This window comes from Canis lupus, chromosome 7, assembly GCF_011100685.1.
Source record: "Canis lupus familiaris isolate Mischka breed German Shepherd chromosome 7, alternate assembly UU_Cfam_GSD_1.0, whole genome shotgun sequence".
Lineage (NCBI taxonomy): Eukaryota > Metazoa > Chordata > Mammalia > Carnivora > Canidae > Canis > Canis lupus.
The window spans coordinates 10,049,561-10,063,889 of record NC_049228.1 but is presented as its reverse complement, the minus strand read 5'-3'; the positions used below and the strand labels follow the sequence as shown (position 1 = coordinate 10,063,889).

The window sequence follows — 14,329 nt, the reverse complement described above, 5'->3', positions numbered from 1 at the left end:
CATTTGATCATTCCATACATAAATATCTCTATCTGTAATCCAAAATGGTATTTGAACCCAGCTCTGTTGAATTCCAGAGTCTGAGCTCTTAACGATGACACCCTACAGCTTCCTGAGGAAGGGAGCAGACCCAGAGAAATGGAATAACACATGAATAGTATTTGCTCTTTTTGTCCTGACAACAGCCCCATGAAATATTATGGTTTTCATGTTTTCCCATGAGGAAACTGAGGCACAGGGGAGCTAAGTAACCTGTCTATGATCACACAGTGAATGAGAAGTTGAGTCAGGCTTTAAATTCAGATCTCCTGATTCCACATCCCATCTTCTTTTCTGTACATCACAACTGTCCAGAGGGGCTCCTGAAACTCCCTTCATTGACCTTCTTCTGTGCCCAACCTCCTATTAGCCCCCAACTATGGCCCGAGAACTTAGGAAACCGTAGATGACTTCCTTCTCTCTGCACCACTTCGGCATATGCTTCCAATGGAAACAACAACAAAAAATCAACCAGGACTTAGTGCAAATCCTTGCGTAGGTGTTGATTTTTCCCGATCCTGGGGACATGGTTTCTACTAGCACTGAATCCATCACTAGGGCTAACTTACCAACTTACCACATGCCAAGCTCCTCCATACCAGGAGCCTTCGTCTGGCAGCAACCCCTCCTCACAGGTGTTTTCTCTGCCATGGACTCAAAGCAAAGCCTCAAAAATCAGGTTACCGGATGGAAACGTGAAAGGTCCTCTACCCCCAGGCCTCACCTGGGCCTGAGTTAAATCACTGCTTCCTGCTTAAGACACTTGAGCTCTAGAGCCTAACACTCCCTGTGCGGCCTCTGGCAAGGGAAGGAACCCTGCCTTGAGTTCTCTGATGCAGTGTCAATAGCAGAGAAGAGAAAATGCAGGAGGGGGCCAAGGGGGGTGGAGAGAAAGAGGAAAGAAACCCTGCCTGCCAGTCTATTGGCATCTCTGAACCGGGTCCCTAATTCTGCTGGGGTTGGCTGTGCCCCAGCTCACCACTCCTCAAGCACCCGGAGAATAGGTCTTATAACGGCCTCTCTGCTCACTTTCCTTTCTTTACTACTCACAGCCTTCGGATTTCCCTGTCACCCTTCCTTCTCTTCCAAAACAAAAGCATATTTTCTCTCGTGCCCCGCCGAGGGAGGCAAACAGGGCAGGGTCTCTGCCTTTAGCTACAGCTTCTCCACGATCTCCCTGGGTGTGACTGGGACAAAAGTACCTAAGAAAGGAGATAGGAGACCCTGAGAATGGAGGGACTGGAGCTGCCTCAAAAAAGGAAGACCTGGGTGGCTCAGTTTAGCATCTATTTTGGTCCCAGGCCCTGTTGCCTTACATGTAGCATCCCATTGATTGAAATAGATGGTTGAAATTGAACACCAATAAAAAATAAATTTATTAAAAAAAATGAAATAGATGGTTGCTATTTCCCCACCTCCATTCTTATTTTTTGGTAAGAGCATCTAGAAAGACCTTTCCTCTGCGGAATTTCCTCTCCCCACGACACCAGAATATTCTGGTGGGCCAATAAAAACCCGCCACCCCTCCCAAGGGTGGGCATACAACCCAGATATGGCTAATCAGACTTCTTTGGGCTTGTGTAGACTGATATGGAGAAAGAGGACTTTCCCTCTAGGTTGCTAAGCAGAAAATAAAGAAAACAAAGTATTTACAATCGCTGCCACCACTTGTGTGAAAGAAGCTCATTTATAGTAGGACAAAATAAGGGCAATTACAGAAAGAAGCAGAACTGATTGGGTGTGCGTGTGTGTGAAAAGAGAATGATTGAGATATAGATCTCTATTTATCTAGCCATCATCTATCCACCCATCCGTCTATCTATTTATGAGAAAAGGGTAGGGAAGTAATCTGAAACTATTTTAATCTCTGGATTAAGTCATAATGTAAGCTAACAGTATCTTTGCTGTTTGTCCTAAAGTCATTGTTTTAGCCATCAGTGGTGAGCCAAGGTTCACTCCAGGTTTCTGCGGCTGGCCCTCTGCCAAGCTGTCACCTAAAGGTGAGTAGAACCTGGTCCTGCCCCAAAGAAACAAAGTCCACGAGGTCCTTAGACCTTTATAAACCACTACAAAACAAAGCAGAGCACGACGCTATAACAGAAATACAAATAAAATTCAGTGGGATCCACGGGGGAGTAAACATTTGAGATCATGATGGTGCCTAAGGTCAGCCCAGGGCTAACGTTGGGGGATTCGTGAACTCTTGGATGCCCAAAAGAACCCAAAAGTAAGTCTGTCTCTCCAAGTCACTTTGGACTTTCCATGGACACTGGCTGATATGTAACCGGCAGGTTCCACAACCCTGAACAGAAGCTTATTGCTTCAAAAAAAAAAAAAAAAAAAAAAAAGAAGCTTATTGCTTCAAACTGTGACCATATTTGCAGAGCTCGGCGTTGTCTGTGACTCTGCCAATCATATTTACAGTTGCCCTGAAACCTTTGCTCTAAAGTTTGCCCCACCTCACTCCCGATCACCACTGGCAGCCTGATCAGCCAGGCGGCATTACTTCCTGCTACAACCAGTGCGCCTGCAGCTGAGTAGAGGTTCGAGAAAGGTAAGTGTGGATATTTATTTCCCAGCCATTTACCAAGGAAAACGAGTTTGCACATGCCATTTACAAGCTATTTGCAAAATGTGCAGTAAATTTAATTGTTTATTCCTAGAGTCTAAAACAGTGGTTTGCAATCTTTTCTTTTTCCTCCTTGAGCTCCCTTTAAGCTGGGCCAAATAGTTCACAGCCAATCAGCCCCTTCCTTTCCCAGGTACTCATGGAAAAATAATTCAAGAATACTATTGAGGGGCCATTACAAGGTATATTTGGGGAGCTTAAGTGTCCATGTGCTTTAGCAATTAGGGCATAAATGATTCATATTCAAATTGCAATGCGTAATTGTCTTTATGTGTAATTACTGGAAAATTTAAGGCCAAAAGATACAGTCGAAGCAGATATGCGACAGTAGTTATTTTAACTAAACAGATCACAACTAACTTGATAACAATGAAGCTGAGTTCACAGTAAATTATAATTAAAAGCAAGAATGGCAGCACTTGAAGATCTTGATTCACACAGGGCGACACAGAGTAATGACAAAGCGCCGTCCAGAGAATGCCATCCAGAGAATGTGGGCAAGGCTCCACCAGAACTTTCCCTGGAAGCCAGACTTCTTGGTGGAATATTAAATTATTTTTAATATTTTTATTTATTATTTATTATATGTATTTATTAATATTTATTATTTAATTTTTATATTTAATATTTTTGAGGATTCAAAAATATTTGGTAGCTCAGTGATTCTGGTTTATGAATTCCAAATTAGATTAACCTTTCATAATTCACTTAGCATGCTATTAGTAAGTACGTCTTAGATGTACATTAAAACGAGCATATGGATTTGTAAATAGTTTGTCCCAAAGGTCTAAAGAGAAGATTAACTTTCTTGGGTCAGTTTGAGGTCCATCGTGTGCCTTGGGTAGCTTTTGAGACTCACTGGGTGGAAGGCTCTGGAACACAGCTGAATTGCTACACGTAGGGGACTTAGACCAAGGCAGGAGTAAGACATGAGAGCCAGAGGCATGTATTCTGACTCTCCTGCCTTCTACAATAAGAGTTATGCCAGGACCTCCGGAGAAAGCAGAGCATTCCGACCTGACACCCCCAGTTAGGTTGGCCTGGAGGTCAATGTGACTCGGACATTTTCAAACTTGTTAATTGAAAAGAGCAACCTCCTCAAAGCAAAGAAAATGGATGTTGGCAACTCAGAGAGTTATGATATTTCATTTGTTACCAAAAAATTAAAGGAAGAAAAGATTAGGAAGTAGTCCACCATAAAATCTGGCAGTACGGCTTCCAGAGGGGACAATGCGCTGTTTTCGTACCTCAGAAAAGACTACTTCATAATTGTAACGTTTTCAACCTTTCAAAATACATTTACATGTATGACTTAATCTTTGGTGAGGAGGTGTAATTTCCGAGGTGACCAAAGGGTTTGCAGTTCCTCTTTCCCCAATACTCTTTTCTTCCTTGGGTTCACATCCCTCTTAATTTATCCTACTTGCTTGTTCCTTCTACTTGGTCTCTTAGCTTTAGCAGCTCACCCAGGCCTTCCTTAGTCTGGAGTTTTCAGGGTTTCTCAGAGTTAAAGAGGTGACTAATTCTGGAATAAAAAATCTAGTTCAACCTAGATCTGTCGGGTCCTTTAATGTTTTGTTTTGCTTTGTTTTTCAAATGAGTCAAGTAAAACCCTTCATGTGAAGTGCCTTTAGGCCTGGATAAATGATCATAGGTAATTAGGCTTATGAACTGCAAATGATCATGGATGGCACGAGCCATCTTGTACTGTTAGCCTCGAGCTGGCCTGCACCAGCTTCCACGTATCTTGGTTGTGAAATGCCAAGTTCAGTAATTTGGGGGATGTTGTGTGTAGACCTGTGTCCCTCACCTCCCACCATCACCACAACTCATATGTTGGACTTTAACCCCCAGTACATCAGAATGCGGCCTTCTTGGAGATAGGGCCTGTAAAGAGGTAATGGAGCTAAAAAGAGGGCATTAGGTGTGTCCCCCAATAGGACTGGTGTCATGAAAACAAGAAACCTGGACACAGACGGACCAGATAGAGGGACACCAAGGTTGAGAGGCAAGAAGGCAGCCATCTACAAGCCAGGAGAGAGGCCAGGAGCAGAGCTTCCCTCACAGTCCTCAGGAGGGGGCAACTCAGTCGACGCTGTGATCTTGGACTAGAACTTCCAGCCTCCAGAACTATGAGACAATACGTTTCTATTGTTTAAGCCGCTAAGTGGTGCTTTTTATGGCCGCCCTAGCAAATTAATACAGGGAGCAACAGAAACCAGGAGACTAATTCTCCCTACCTCTTATCAGAATTATTTTAAGAATTGAATAAGCTAATAGATGCAAGAACACTTTGCAAATAGTTAAAAACCACAATGAAGATGAAGGGGATTGGTAAAAATGGAGTAGCATTCCCTAGCTACCATATTTAAAACTACCATTTTTATTTACTTATTTGTTTTTATTTTTTATTTTGAGAGAAAGAGACGGCAGAGTGAGAGAGCACAAGCAATGGGGAGGGGTAAAGGGAGAGGGAGATGCAGACTTCCTGCTGAACAGGGAGCCCAATGTGGGGCTCAATCTCAGGACCCTGAGATCATGACCTGAGCTGAAGGCAGATGCTTAACTGACTGAGCCACTCAAGCACCCCTAAAAGTACCCGTTTTCAAAGTCACCTCCTTACCCACATACATACTAAATCTCCTTCCCTGATTTATTTTTCTCTAACTCTTATCACCTTATGACATATACATGTCATGATGTATATATTTTACTTATTTGCTTATACTGTTTTTCTTCCCATAAGTGTGAACTTTCTAGTTTTTTCATTGCTGTCTCCCCAGCACCTAGGATTTTGCCTGGCATGTGGCAGGTCTCAAAGCACACTTGTTAGACGAATTGTAAATGCATATTCGCATCCACTCATCTTCATCAGGCTGTTTTGGACTAATCCTTTAAGACAAAGGAAGGGGCATCTTCTCCCTTAGGAAACCTCCCAAGGTCACTCTCCTCTTCCTTAGTTTGGGGCTCCTCTTCCATCCTCTTAAATTGGTAATTCCATCATCGCTCTGACCATATCACACTTCATGACTCACTCACTATGGGTTCTTGAAGGTAAGGCCCACCAAGATGTATGCATCCTGATTCCCAAGCAGATGGCTCTGAACCTGAACCTTGGTGGGCACTCCATACTTGATTGTTGAGTGAGCAGGTAACTGAGGAGAAAGGAAAGGGCAGAGAAGGATCAGAATTGGCTCACTGGGATAGCAAGTACTGGTGAGGTGGTGGAGAAAAGGGAACCTTTGACCACTGTTGGTGAGAACGTAAATTGGTGCCACCGCTATGGAAAACAGTATGAAGGCTACTCAAGAAATTAAAAACAGAACTCTCATATTGTTCAGCAATCCCACTTCTGGGTATATATCCAAAGGAGACGAAATCTCTGTTCTCTCATGTTCATTGTAGCTTCATTTACAATAGCTAAGATATGAAAACAACTTTTTAAGTGTCCATCTATGGATGAATGGATAAAGGGCATATTGAGTGTGTGTGTGTGTGTATAAGTAAATCTATTTATTTTATATAAGGTGGAATACTACTCAGTCATAAAAGAAGGAAATCCTGCTGTTTGTGACAACATGGATGAACCTAGAGGGAGTTATGCTAAGTGAAATAATTTAGTCAGAGAAAGACAAATACCACATGTCCTCACTTACATGTAGAATCTAAAAAAGCCAAACTCATAGGAACAGAAAGTGCAATGGTGGGCAGCTGGGAAGTGGGGAAGGTGAGGTGAGTGGGATGAGTGGGGAAGTTGAGGACATGCTGGTCAGAGTACAGACTTATAGCTATATGATGAGGAAATTCTGGGAATCTAATGTACAGCCTGGTGCCTACGATCAACAAAACAGTATTTGAAAGTTGCTAGGAAAAAAAAAAAAAAAGAAAGTTGCTAGGAGACTAAACCTTAAATGTTCTCACTATAATCACAACAACAAAAAGGTAACTATGTGAGGTGATTGACGTGTTAACTAATCTGGTAATCATTTCGTAATATTTCCATGCATCAGATCATCACACTGTACACCTTAGACTTACACAATGTTGTATTTCAGTTATATCTCAATAAAGCTGGGGGAAAATAAAATAATAAAAAAAGCAAGGCTGTGCCCATGAGCTGTCAACAGAAGTGAGCACTGGAAAGGATGGCCACCTTCACAAGTTAACAGAGACGTGAGCCGTGAGGAGGGCCTCATGGATTTGAAATCAAAGAAATTAAATTAAATCAGTTAAGCACGGGCAGCCCCGGTGGCGCAGCGGTTTAGCGCTGCCTGCAGCCCAGGGTGTGATCCTGGGGACCTGGGATCAGGTCCCATATCAGGCTCCTTGCATGGAGCCTGCTTCTCCCTCTGCCTGTGTCTCTGCCTCTCTGTGTCTGTGTGTGTGTCTCTCATGAATAAATAGATAAAATCTTAAATAAATAAATAAATCAGTTAAGCAGAGCAGAGTTATGCAAAGCCACTTTACAGATCAAAAAATGAAAGTCTCCTGGGTGCACCATACAGGAGTCTTATCTGCTGAATGTATGAAAACAACTGAATACAGAATGGATTCCCCTGGGGCTGGGGTGGGGAGTGGGGGTTGTCAACCTAGAAACTTTAGTTAGGAAAAGGAGAACTGAGGGCACTTTGTCAGCTGAGCCTGGCTTAGACTGCCCGGACTGGGGATGAAGATGTCAGACTTTCCTGGGAAATTTCTGATGGGAACTAAACCCTGGAGGTAGGGGGGCAGGGCCCACCAGGGAATGGAACAGCTCTATGTGACCTGTAAGTAGTGCCAAGGTGGGGCTCAAACATAATAGAGTGATTGAGGGTAAGAATATTCTTCCCCTGTTAAGCTGGTGTTGCTGTTTGCATTTGAAAAGGTAAAAGTACAGAAGAGAAAATCTGTGAAGGTCATTGTGCTCTGAGTGAAGAATTAAGGATCTCAGGCTGACGCTTCTTGTCTACAAAGAATGACGAAAGGCATCATGCTTGCCAGATGAACCCACCTTTGGAGTTTCAGGATCTCAGGGAGTGATAGTCATCATTGGGTCTGTTCATTCATTTATTCAAACATTTTCAAGCTAGACCTGGTGCTAGATGTTGGGGAGACAAAAGTCAATGTTAACGCAGTCCAACTCAGCACTTTAACCTCCTGGATCTGTCTGTGTAACCTAGAAGCCAGTTCAAACAAGTGTCCTCTGGCATCCCCCCAGGGTGTTGGGAAGGGCAGCCATAATATGAAGGACCACAAGGCTAATCAAGTGGAGCAGAAGGCTGTTAGAAGAGTAAAACACCAACCCTCACCACCTCTTGCTGGGAACGTTGACTGGGACCCATTAGAGCAGAAATACAACCCCAATTAGGCTATAAGCATTGCCACTAATGATCACTTAACCAAAATGATCATTGAGCTAAACAAGGGAAGGTTTTAGGTAAGCAGATCTTTCTAGAATGTTGCAGGGTCACTGGAATGGGTTGTTGACTTTCTTCATCAGTGAACATTACACCAGGCTGCCTGAGACAAAGTAGACTTCTATGATGCCTCTCTTGACTGCCCCAAGAGCTGCTCACCTCAAGCAGAAAGATTAAAGTTAGTCTGGGCTGCACTTGCTCATTTTAAAAATAAACAAACATTCTCTGGGTTTTAAAATATGAATGTCCCCAGGAAATACTTTACACAAGGAACTCCTTAGATGGTATATATTTTGTATTTTTTGTAAAGTCTATGAATATTTTGCATATTAGAAGATATTCGGTGTTTACTTTGGACGCAAAGGGAGAAGGGAAATAGTCCTTGCCCAATCTTTGTCCAAGTCATTGTCTGTGTCCCATCCATCTGAAAAGTCTGTTCAGCACTGCGCTGAGTACAGGGAGATGGAGCAGGACGGAAGAGGGAGGCAGATATAAAGAATTTGACAGGTGGTCCTCCATAAGCTTCTTGTCTCATGAGGGTGTTGTTGGCTGGGTTCCCTGATCTGAGATGGAGATCTGGGAGCAAGAAGTTTATCAGGGAGTGTCCTCAAGAACAACACCTGTATAGGATTTGACAGAAGGGGGAGTTGAACTGGAACATGATCTCACAGGGAGCTCACAGGGAAGCTGAGATGGCCTTTTAAAGAGGTCCAGAATTGAGATAAAGGAGGTGTGTCTTCGTAGAATGCTATTGGGTGTGGGCTCTCCACCCCCCATCCTCACCCCGGGGGTGGGGTGGGGGGGTGGGGGGGGTGGAGAGTAAGCTTGGACAAGAGGATTGTCTTGGGGAAGGGAAATGCCTGGGGAGGAACTCAGCGATGAATTTTCAGTAGACAACATCCCCAGAAGCTGAAAGAATTCATGCATTGGCTCCGACAGTGGGGATCCGGGTGGCGCACCACAGTGTCCACCACAAGGGAGTATAACACAGTAATAGTGTGATACGACACCATGGGGCTATAAGGAAGGTACAGACGCAGTAGAATGAGCACTCAGGAGGTGGAGGGATCACATCTGATAGGGAAGAAGGAAAGCTTCCTGGGGAAGTTGAGGTCTCTGAGTCTCTGCAAACCCCTCACCCCCCTGTCCTTGCTTTAGAAGAGCAAAAGTGATGGACTTACCCAGCAGCTGGGGAAGGAGGAAGAGAGAAAATGAGAGGAGATAAGTACCCACAATTGTCTCCTTCTCCAGCACTTCTGGAGTTGCAATCCCAATTATCAATCACTTCTAGCTCTAATATTCAATGGTCTCAGATTAGGAAGCCCCTGACAGCACTGGCAAGAGCTGCTACATGCATTCGCACATGCATTCGCTTACTGCCCTACTGGATTGGTTTCCCTGACCCAGCAATCCCTCCCTGTTTGGTCTAGGTCACCTGAGAATTCTGAGTCTAGATGGCACTTTGCTGAGACAGTGCCTTCCACTTTTCAACTGTTTTTGTTCCTATCAAACCAGGCTGTTCATCCCTTTATCAAATGCGTTGTCAGGGCTAGTGAACCTAGAGCCACCTTCCCGGGATCAGAGCAGATGGAGAAAGTGTACACGGCTCCAATCTCTGGCAAGTCAATGGTATTGTTATTAGTTTTGAGATGTATCCTTCTGTTTGAGATGCCTCCAGGCTACAGGAAACAGCTTTTCCATGGATTTATCCCCCAATTAGCTACATGTCCCCTTGCCCACTTTATAATTCTGCTGTTATGCCCTTTAAATTCTCCATCATAGGCAAGGCAAAAACCTGTTTAGAAGCTCAATAATGGATTCCACCCCAGGGCTTTGCATGAATCTGTACACTCCAACACGCAACTTTCTTTGTCAAAGTTCAAAACCATAAATTCAAGTAGGCAAAAGTAAACAAAGCAAAACACTCTTAACTCTATTCCAGATAGGGCCTCACTTTCCTAAACTGTAAAATAGAGATTGGTCTTACTCAATAATCTTTATTTGCTAGGCCCTTCCATGTTAAGAGCCACCGAATTATATTGACCTGAAACAGCTGATTGAGACCCATCAGGAGGTATAAGTTATCTTCTGCTGTATAACAAATTGCCACAAAATTTAGTGGCTTAAAATAACAAACCTGTATTATCTCAGTTTCTTTAGGTCAGGAGTTTGAGAGCAGCTCAACAGGACTGTTCTACTCAGGGTCAGTCAGGTGTCAACAGGGGCCGCAGTCAGTTTGAGGCTGGACTGGGTTTGGAGGACACACTTCTATGGTGGCTGAACTCACATGGCTGTTGACAGGAGGTCTCAGTGTCATGTCATATGGGCCTCTTGTCATGACATGGCAGCTGGCTTCCCCTGGAGCACGTGATCCTAAAGAGAGTGACCAAGATGAAAGGCACATGACTCCATCTGGGAAGTAACACAGTTATTTCTGCCATACTCTGTCCACCAGTAGTCACTAAGTCTGGCCCATCACCAAGAGGAGGAGAATTAAGTTCCCTCCACCAATCGAAGGATGGCTGATCAAAGAATCCGTGGATATAATTCAAAGCCTCCACAGAAGGGAACATGAGGGAGTGTTACATAAAGCTGCAGAGCGAGCTTGGAGCAAAGTTGTGAATTGGGGGCTCATCCTGTGCCAACGCCACCCCCAGTACCCTCACAACCCCCTTCTTCACTTCTTTGGCCCAATATCTCCGATGTGTTCTTACCTCTCCTCATCAGTCCACCCAGCCCATTATTTTTTCACTTTCTAGGGTTATCTGTGCCCCTACAGAGATGGTCAGATAAGCTGATGTACTAATCCCCTCCCAGGAAAAGCCAGCATCTCATTAGAGGAACCTGCCTCTGCTGTGAAAATAAAAGCTATCTTCTTGGAGAAAGAATGAATTTAGAGGGCAGCTCCCAGGAGGACATTCTGGGGTGACTGCCCAGTGTTCTCACAAATAGAGGGCCTCTCCTCAGGAGATTGCATGCAGCAAAGGATCAAGAATAAATGCCCAACATGCTATATTTCCCCGAGGCTTCTCTGTAACTTCTATGGTAGGATAAGCTTCCAGCGTGGTGATGGCCTCCCTCCAGGAAAGTCCTTCCTGTCTGCCTCTGTTTCTTATCCTGCATTGGGACCACAAACCCAAGAGAGATGCTTCAAGCCCCTCCTGAGTGAGCACAGTTCTCCTCCCTCAGCCCCCTTGTCACTTCCCCCATGTTTCATTTATTCAGCTGAACCACCTACCATCCCAGAATGGACAGCAGACTCAAACTGGTTTCTTGGAGTTCTTCTGGGTTGGGCCTCCTGGGCCACCATTATCAACTGTGTCCTGTCTGGAGCCAACCAGCCAGGCCTGGATCCAGCAGGAACATAGGGACCCCAACCTGCAGGTGATCAGTAGTTTTCAGGTTTGCCTTCAGTGCTTGATTCCAATCACCAGATGATGGAGTAGGTCCTGCTGATGTTCTTCAGGTGTCCAAAGAGGGAGTGGAGCCAATCTAACATCTAGGCTGAATGCTAAGAGCGTGATCTCTTCCTCTGTCTCTCGCTTCCTCTCCTCCCCCTGACCATGCCCAAGTTTAGGCTCTAGTGACTTCTAACCAGAAAATTTCAAGAGCTTCCCGACTGTCTTCCAGGTTCTTCCTGGGGCACTTTAAATTACACACCGTGGCTCAATCATCCAGTTATATCCCTCAATGACTTTCAATGGCTCGACTTCATCTCCCAAATTAAGCAAACATTTCGCTCCTTAGTTTTCCAGCTGCATTCCCTACCACTGGACTTCCTATCTGTGGTTATCCAGCCAAATTAAAGGCTGTATTGCTGGGGCACCTGGTTGGGTCAGTTGGTTAAGCAAGCACTCTTGGGTTTGGCTCAGGTCATGATCTCAGAGTCGTGATCTCAGAGTCTTGAGATAAAGCCCCGAGTTGCGCTGCATGTTCAGCGCAGAGTCTGCTCAAGATTCTTTCCCCTTCCTCTGCCCCCCTGCTGCTTCTCCCCCTGCTCATACTTGTGCATGTACACACTCTCTCTTTAAAATAAACAAATAAAATCTTAAAACAAAAACAAAAAAAAAAAACCCCACTGGATAGTTTTTGAAATGTATTCTGACATTTTCCCACCTCTACTTAAATTGTTCTCTCATCTGTCATGTGTTCCTCTCTCATCTTCCATTTCTTTCTCCTTGACATTTCTTCTTTCACTTCAAGCCACATCCCTCATGAATACATACAAACAGTTCTGACAAAATTTTTCAAGTCCAATTCAACGTATATAAAAGGATAATACATCATGGCCAAATAGGGCTTATCCTAGGTTGATTTGGCATTCAAAAATCAACCATTGTAATGCATTGTATTCGTTTCCTGGTGTTGTGTAAAAAAATCACCATAAATTGAGCGGGTCAAAATGATGCAAATTTATTATCTCAGAATTTCCATAAATCACAAGTCCAAGCCTGGCATAACTATATTCTCTGCTCAGCATCTCACTGGGCTGAAATCAAGGAGTTGGCCATAGTTGTGGTTCTCATGCGGGGCTTGGGGTTCTTTTCCAAGCATAGAATAGCCCTCTTTCCATGGCCTGTTTTATTTTAGAAATATTTGCATCTTTGCCTTATCCCTTGCCCCGAGGGCAGCAACTCTCTTCATCATCTCGGTGTTATGAAATTGAACTACAAAGTCCAAGTATGCTGGTACTTTCCTTTTCTGCTTGAGCAGAATAAAGAGAGTCATTTTATTTTATATATTTCTATCATTTTGCCACAGAACTTGTCTGCATTCCTCCCATTTGGCAGTACTTTTCCCAGTCTAGTAGTCAGCATTTCTGGCAGCTGCTGGGCATGACTTTCAATTAAATATGGCCATCTGTGGAAGGTACATTGCCACACAGCCCATTGCTGTGCAAGAGATGGTGATGGGAGCAATGATTACTATTACTTATTTACAGCCCGATGGGCCAAGACATGTTTTTTTCTTACCCAAATAGAGGTCTACCATTCTCAGATTAAACTTTCATTTTAAGAAATTTCATGAGATTGCACTACACAAGACATTTCTGAGAAACTGGAACAAATACCCATACCCCCAACCACTATCCTTTGACACATACTTCAAAAGGATTCTCTACTACCTACTACCCCTCCCCCACCCCTTCCAGCTATATCCACCTTGAGACCTTTTCTCATTTCCATTTCTATGTGTTGGGGGTAGGCAAGATGATGACTATAAGGAGCTACCAGGACTCTCACTCCCTTCTCCCATACACATCTCTAGTTGGATGAAGTAAGTCAGCTAAGGAGGTTCAGGTATGTAATAGTAGTTAACTTCTCAGGCCTTGGAGCCCAACTGTGTGGGACTGAATCTCAAGATAAGTTTATTCATATTTGTTCCTCAGTTTCCTCATCTGTAAAATTGGAACAATATCTCATAGGCTTACTCTAGAGACTGAATGAGTTCATTCATTTAGAACGATGACTGACACACAGTAAGTGCTCTGCAGTAAAGGTTAGCTATTATTATCTCTAGAACTGTTGTGCTCAACCCTGCTTGGATATTCAGATTAATTGAGAAGATTTTGAAAAATGCTGATGCTGACAGCCTCATTCTAGATCAGGGCTTCTCTCTTGCAACACCATTGACATTTTTGGTCAGAAAATTATTTGTTGTGGGGCTGTCCTGTGTTTTGTAGGATGTTTAGCAGCAATCTGGCACTTACTCATTAATGCCCCCATTCTCAGTTGTGATAACTAAAAATGTCTCTAGACATTGCTAGATATCCATGAAGTAGAAAAATTTTACTTCAGCTGAGATCTACTGCCCCAGATCAATGAAATCACAGTTTCTGGAGATGAGGCTTGGGTATGGATCATCCCAAGGGCAGATCCAGGTTTTGTGGGCCTGCAGCTTATACAATTTGGGGGTCACTCTTCTAGAAAAATAATACAAAGTAAAAATAAGATATAGAAGTGAGTATTCATTTAGAATGAGTAAAGAAATTACAACAAAAATACTTGTGTCTTAGAGATTCATATCCTTTTTGTTTGAGATCACCGTAGGCAATTTACCAGCAAAAAAAAAAAAAAATTTTTTTTTGACAACAACCTGGCTTTCTCTCCCCACTTAAAATACTCTGTACAGCCCAGTGCTAACAGAAACCCTAAAGTTTAAGCATCTTAAGCAAGCTCTTTGGGAAATCTACCTCCTTGCTGGTCTTCCTTGCTGCAGCTTACCGCTTTGGATGGAGGCCCAACTGGGCAGGCGAGGCAGGCAC

At 43.7% G+C, this 14,329-nt stretch overlaps 1 long non-coding RNA gene across 10 annotated transcripts in view; it reads right to left on the bottom strand.

Annotated features, from left to right (window-relative positions):
- The window catches only part of LOC106559017, a 55,480-nt gene that overhangs the window by 19,903 nt on the left and 21,248 nt on the right, over positions 1-14,329 (bottom strand). For 3 of the 10 annotated variants that reach the window (XR_005361907.1, XR_005361909.1, XR_005361910.1), the window contains exons 1-3: positions 10,202-13,178; positions 7,659-7,745; positions 5,708-5,823 (exon numbers count right to left, since the gene is read on the bottom strand). This is a non-coding gene — a long non-coding RNA (uncharacterized LOC106559017). Of the gene's footprint in view, positions 1-5,707; positions 5,824-7,658; positions 7,746-10,201; positions 13,181-14,329 lie in introns of those variants that run through there. The other 7 variants (XR_005361904.1, XR_005361908.1, XR_005361911.1 and 4 more) reach the window with 7 other exon arrangements.